Source organism: Brienomyrus brachyistius, chromosome 22 (assembly GCF_023856365.1).
Source record: "Brienomyrus brachyistius isolate T26 chromosome 22, BBRACH_0.4, whole genome shotgun sequence".
Taxonomy (NCBI): Eukaryota; Metazoa; Chordata; class Actinopteri; order Osteoglossiformes; family Mormyridae; genus Brienomyrus; species Brienomyrus brachyistius.
This window is the reverse complement of record NC_064554.1, coordinates 1,312,182-1,319,162: the sequence shown is the minus strand read 5'-3', so window position 1 is coordinate 1,319,162 and position 6,981 is coordinate 1,312,182.

Sequence of the window (6,981 nt, the reverse complement as noted above, 5' to 3'; positions counted from 1 at the left end):
CTCTCTCTATTTTGGATCTTAAATTGTTGTGTAGAGACTCGACACGCCAGCGTGGGTGGTGGACCTACACATTAGATTTATCTCTGCTTTTTCCTCATTTTCTCCAAAATGTGCCACAGCCTATTGAAAGTATAGGGTAAAACTGCCCATAATTACAGCCACAGATCAAAGGGATGTCCCACTGTGGAGAAGTTATTGACTCATCCACCATCCGTCTTCATTTGTCTCTGTGAACACATGATCACGGCTCTTATGATCTTGGAATCCGCAGTCTGAGGATTTGCTCTGGTAGTTGATCCAGGACCAGCTTATTTTGGGCACTGAAGAAGCCGCTGGTGGTGAATGGCATGTAAGACCTTGATTCACCCTGTATCTTCTGTTTTCCTGGTACGTCCTTCTGACTGATGGGAGGTAAAGGTGAGTCTATGCACACCATAACTTCAATACCTAACGCTTCCTGCCTTGTCTTATTCCGTACGTTCACTATGTGCTCAGAGCTAGAATAAACAGCAGGTGGTGTAGTAGATGAGGACCAGGACTTTCAAACAGAAGACAGATGCGTTACGGCTATATAGAGGACGGTGATCAATGGCGCGGAACACTGTTGCTGTCGTACTATTAGTGGCAGGTACTTTGTGCAACTGCAGCTAGCAGAGGTGTGAATATGACATATTCTGGATGTGATCTAATATGCACATTAACGGGAATAAGGAATTAAAGGACAAAGCAGGAGACTACGACACCATGACACCTTCTGAGTCCAAGCCCCCCCCCCCCACCCCACCCACGTTGCAGTATGATGCACCTCTGGTTACCCTGGGAGACTGCCGCGAGTCGGCCTCCCTGCTGGTGCCGCTTTTGCGGAGTGCTGCACTGACAGATTTATCCCCAACTGTTTCTAATAGACTTAACAAGCATCACTAGCCAATAGCTGTAAATCCAATGGGTTCAGCCTCCGCATCTCCTGCCTTCCCAGACATGCTGGAACACACACTATTGAACTTGGAAGGGTTGAGAGCGGCATCGTCCCGGGGAACGTAACTTACCAGTAAGTAGTAACAGACAGACTCACACCACGTGATTAATGACTATTAAAAACATGCTACCCAAAATGGTTCCTTTTGCCATCGGCGGGTTTCAAAGGGGTCTCTGCGAGCTTTAGGAACTTGGTAAAATGGCATTGTAAATCACGGCTAGGGATGATTCTGGCAGGGTCTGGCTGGGTCAGAGATCTCCAGATTTACGACAGGAGAGACCGCTTCAGCCGCCTGCTCAGCCGGGTGTGACGGCTACAAGATCGAGCCTCAGAAGCCTTTGACAAACCCGGCTGAAAACAAAAGATGCAAACTGCATGTGTTGACAAAACATGAGCTTGTCTTACAGTCTTTCGCCTCCAGTCTGGCTTCCTGCGATATTGTACTGCTGCATAATATCTTGTGTTCAACCATCGGGTATAAATTGTTTTTGAAAAATATGTACCTGTTCTTTCACAACTTTGCCGGTAAGTATGAGCAACATGAGCATATCCAATGTGACTGCTTGGTTGTATGTCTTTCCGTCCTGATATACATGCTTACAGAGGTGAATAGTTCAGGTCCGGAAAGTAAAAATCCAGATCAAGATTTTGTTTCAACCAACCAGCTGAGCATAAAGAGTCACAGCCACATAGTATGCAAATGGTCGGTTGAAACAAAATCTTGATCAGGATTTTTTCTTTCTGGACCTGAACCATCCACCTGTGACCGCTTAGGATATCCAAGAGGCCAGTATTTATGGCTAATCCTGTTTATACACCAAGCAAAACATCAGTTAGGGTGGGAGGTTGTTGCTTGGTGAAGCATAAACAGAAACAAAGAGTGTATGAGAGTGACAAGGGGTGGCACACATCCTCAAGAGCTGGAACATCCATGGGACAGGAGGAAACCTTTGTAAGATAAATGCTAATGACATCAAAGCCATTGTATTCTTTATATCACCATAATACAAGCAACCAACAGAATGCGTTGTTATTTTATTTCAATGCATTGTTGTTCCTCTAGCTGGCGAAATCCAAGACCATGTTGAACATAATGGAAAAATTCTGATGTCCCTGTTTATTGACCAAAAAAAGCTTTTGATGTTGATGGCCTAACTTATTTAAAAATAAGAAACATTAGGGTCAGACAATTCTCTTTGAAAGTTGGAACCAAAGTAAAAATTGAGTAATATAAAAACAAAACCAGGCCAGCTGCCACCACATTCTGCATAATCAATTAAACGTCATTATCAGATTAAAAATGCAGATCAAAGCACAAATTTGCAGAAGAGAATGTTTGTCTGGCCACAGAGTGCAACCGAAAGCCTTCGCGACTGTGTCTCCTCCTTCCACACGAGCTTATAGATGTTTTCTCACTTGAGCAAATTTTTCGAATGTCCACATATGTGCGTGTCTGTTTAAGCGTGCATGTGCTCAGCATTCAGTGTCTGTGTATTCGTTCGCTAGGTATTTGTTGTAAGGCTTTGCGCATGCACTTGTGGAATACTTTCCGTCAATTTGGCCGTGTTCCTAATATGAGTCCCAAGGCATTTTCGTGCGGCTGTTAGCGTCCCATCACGTCGCTGACTTGTCACCTTAGGCTGTAGCCAAATCGGGAGAGACCCCCACTTCCAAGAAATCAGAAATTTCCACTAGTGCTCCCGTGATGTGCACAGTTCATCAGTCTCTAGCACTGTGGCAAAGACCAGAGTTGAAACGACAGAAGGACTGTAACTGACCAAAGCTAATCTGGATCTGCAGGTCCTCAGGCACTGACTACAATACGTGTTCATGACAGCTCAGAAGAAGTGCCCTTGGGAGATAAGTTTAACAGGCCATCTTTCTCCATGTCATCTGTGCTACTCCATTTTGATTGTGCCGTCTTCAGAAGAACTGGGCATAGGCATATTATGCTGGGTGCAGTACAACATCCATTTCCTTCATCATTTTTATAAGATTTGTGTTTTTGTACCATTAATATCTTAATAAACTGATAAACTGCATGGTTTTCAAAATCTCTTGCTGAACATTATCTGAAAAAACGTATAGATCATAAAACATTTCTCACTATACTGAAAAGGGACAGTAATGCATTAATACATAAAACAACAGACATTATAATTGTATAATCATAAAATATTTGTTATTAATGTATATTAAAGCTCTTAAAGTATTTTATAATGTTAATGTATACTTCTGTGCTGCTTATCATTGTTCTATGAATGCATTATGAAGGTGCACTGAATGTTCTATGAATGCATAATGAATGTACTATGAAGGTGCACTGAATGTTCTATGAATGCATAATGAATGTACTATGAAGGTGCACTGAATGTACTATGAATGCATAATGAATGTACTATGAAGGTGCACTGAATGTTCTATGAATGCATAATGAATGTACTATGAAGGTGCACTGAATGTTCTATGAATGCATAATGCGTGTACTATGAAGGTGCACTGAATGTTCTACGAATGTATACTGAATGCATTATGAAGGTGCACTGAATGTTCGATGAATACATAATGAATGTATTATAAAGTGCAGTTAATGTAAAGCATTATGGAAGACTTTATCAACAGCATAAATATGATAGTATGAACAGTTAAAATGCAATGTTTATTACCGCAGGATGAACCTTCCTGAGGAATGAGAAGATGGTATAAGAACCTCGTACCGTATCTCAGTTGAAAGAGCGGCCCGGCATCACAGGATGGCGTAGACAAACATGGCCAATGTGTCAGGGAACACAAAGCTCTTCTTATACCACGTGAAGGGGAAACTGGAAAATAAATTAGCCAGCTCTGGTACCCTTTTCACTCGGAGCTAAACTCCAAGTACATTCCAGATATCAAAGGGACGAAACCACAGACCTTTTCAAGCTTCTGTGTTTTTGCAACTGGACACTTCAAATGCTCAGTGACTACATGAAAAAGGGCCCCTTTGAAAGGCTTCCACATGGGACATCCCGTGTGAGGGTGTAGGCCGCGGCACTCACATAGGCCCGCCTGTAAGTCGGCGTTTCAGGGTGGCCGTCGATGCACAGTGAGTCATCGCCCGCCCGTCACCAGCCTTACCTTGCTGTCGCCGTCGAGCTTGGGCCTCTTGGTCGGGGGTGGGGGGGGGGGTCCACGGATCTAGGATGGGAGGCTGGCAAGGGGCTGCATGTAGGCTGAATGCTCTCTGAGGGCCCTTGGATCTCTGGTCAAGAATCCCCAAGTTGCTTCCAAGGAAGGGCACAAATTTGCCCACAGGATTAGGGCCTTTCTGTCGCCACAGCCTGCTCCTTGGAGGGCTTTTGGTCTTCTTTGGGTTCTGGTGGCTTTTGGGTATTTAGAACACTCTGTAACACTGGTGACTTAATTCTGTGGCAAGGAAAAACATGCATGTGTCTGCCTTATCAAGTATTTGCCTTAAGGGGAACAGACTACTGGGAAGGATGTGGACATGCAATCCTTGACTGCTCCTTCTTCATCGTAGGGTTCGGGTCAATGGGAAAAAGCCGACCAGGATCCTTAACTTCCACTGGTCCTTGGCCCTCTGCAGCCTCAGGCTACTTTAGCCCACGAAACAGAAAACATCATTTGCATCATGGCTGTTAGACAGTACCCGTGCACATGGAGATCATGCGCACTTTCCCCCTGCAAAGCAGCGTCAGCCTCAATGCACCACAATCAATCAATTGCCAATCAAACCGATTTAAGGGAGCGACAAAAATCCACATCTATCCCAGATATGAGAATCAAAAGCCTTGACACCACTGCAATTGTAAAATGTCGGTGATAAGATAATAAGATGCAGACAGACACACACTGGGCAGCAACCCCCTGACTCCACCCATCGCAGCAGGCAGAGACAGCTCATACTGATTCTCCAGGCAGCTGGTTCATGTGTGCACATGTGTACTTACACGGCGCTCATGCGATCATGCATTTACTGCTTCCGATGCATGATGTGTGACTAATGTACGCAACGGAGACCTCAAGCTGTTTACTTTAACAGGTCAACCTGAATAAAAAATTCCCCTCACATGCAAGCCGTCATCTGGGGGGACCAGCAGAGCTTCTAGTAATTTAATCATTTTATTTTTTATCGATTTTAGAAATCATTATTACTTCATTTATTTTGAGGTGCCACTTTTCCTTTGCCTACGAGGCACTGTAGACCGTCATACTGTAGACCGTCATACTGTAGACTGTCATATTGTAGACCGCCATATTTCATTTCACACATTAAGCTGCTTTCATGGTAGATCCCATTTGCAATTAGGGAAACTTTTAGAGATAATCAGTGCACTGTCCAATCACCTGTTCTTATAAGGCACATGCTATCTGATCGCTGGTTTTGATTGGCCAACAATGATGTCAGGGAGATCTGAGTCATCCTCCTTCCCGGAAGATGTGTGAGGTGTCATATCCTAGAAGGCCCCTTACTGGGCCAGTCAACAAGTGAACTGGAATCAGATCAATTCTAACAATGCATGTGGTATAGCTAGAAATTATTTTATCTATTTTTAATATATATAATAATATACCCTTTTGTTAAATTACTTGTATCGTTTTATTAGCATGATTAACAATGTCCCCAGTTGGGTAAACCGTGGTGTCAAACACTCATTAGATGCTCGTTAAAACGCCTTCGCTCTCTTCCGCCAGATCTCTCAGCCAAATGCAAAGTTCCAGAAGCTGAGACTGTTATCCTAGTTTCCCTCTTTTCCCTCTTCTGCCCGATTCCTAACGTTCATCAGAAATTTGTTTGTTTTGCTACATACTTTTTTCAGTAGAATCTTTTTTTCAGGGGGACCTGCAGACTGCTGGGATGGGGGGAGGGGGGGGGGAGAAATTTCCACCTCAAACCCCAATTTCCTCTGACGCCAAATATTTAAGACCCAGCTTTGTAACTGATCATGTCCTTCTAGGCGAAAGGGAACGCAAGGCAGGGAACTTTCTGCTGTGTGCGATATTTTAAGTGGTTTTTGCATTTTTGAGGTTTTTTTTTTGTTATTGTTTTTGCTTTTTTTTCATCTGGTAAAATAAGACGTATCTTTGTTTCCTGTCTGAGGCTGAGCCAGGTTTTGTAAGCAAGCATATCAAATTCCATTTCAAGAATGTCATCATAAGCTTAACTGAAGACGTGCCAGAATTATTTGATGGAATTACTAATTACTGTTAAACAAAATCCTCGTTTCTCAATATGAGGAGAATTGAAAATGCGTCCGTGACCATCAGACAAAAGGCGGTCAGGTTATGGAAATGTGTAAGTGATAAAGTGATAAAATACCTCTATGCACATCAGTCATAACAGGTTCATAATAATAATAATAATTATTATTATTATTATTATTCTAATGTTAACGGTATGCCCTTACGCTACTTCCTGTCTCAGTTTACATTGCTGCGTTGGAGAGCCAAATGGTTGAAGACAGTTTACAACACTGCTATCTAGCGGTTGTGGGTTTAAACACAACACAAAATGAACAACATTCTGCAAAGAATCTTTGCATGCAAACTATTAATTAAATACCGATACAGTGTTCTTGGGAATCGATGCGGTATCACAAAACATAGAATCATGATACTCAGCTATATCGGTATCTTCTTATGCCCCTAGGTCTGATGACCTATTACAGTACTAGCTGCTGACCTGTGGTATTACTACGAGGTTTGATGGCCAAGGCTTCCTAAGGGTGAGAAAGGTTAAGTTAAGTTCACTTTTGGATTTGCTTACGGCTTCATCAGGGTTGCCAACTTTGGTCAGCTGGCTGATGTAAAATTTTCAATTCAAGACAAATCTACACTCGCATTTACATGTATGTAATATATGAATAATATAGATTTGCCATAAGATTTCTTGCATGAGCATGAGAGTCCATAAGCGGCAAGCTAAATGCAGGAGAGCTAACATCCCTGCCTTATGCCATCATTTCTTTAGGGTGAAGGTTTTAAATGAAACCTAACATTTCTGT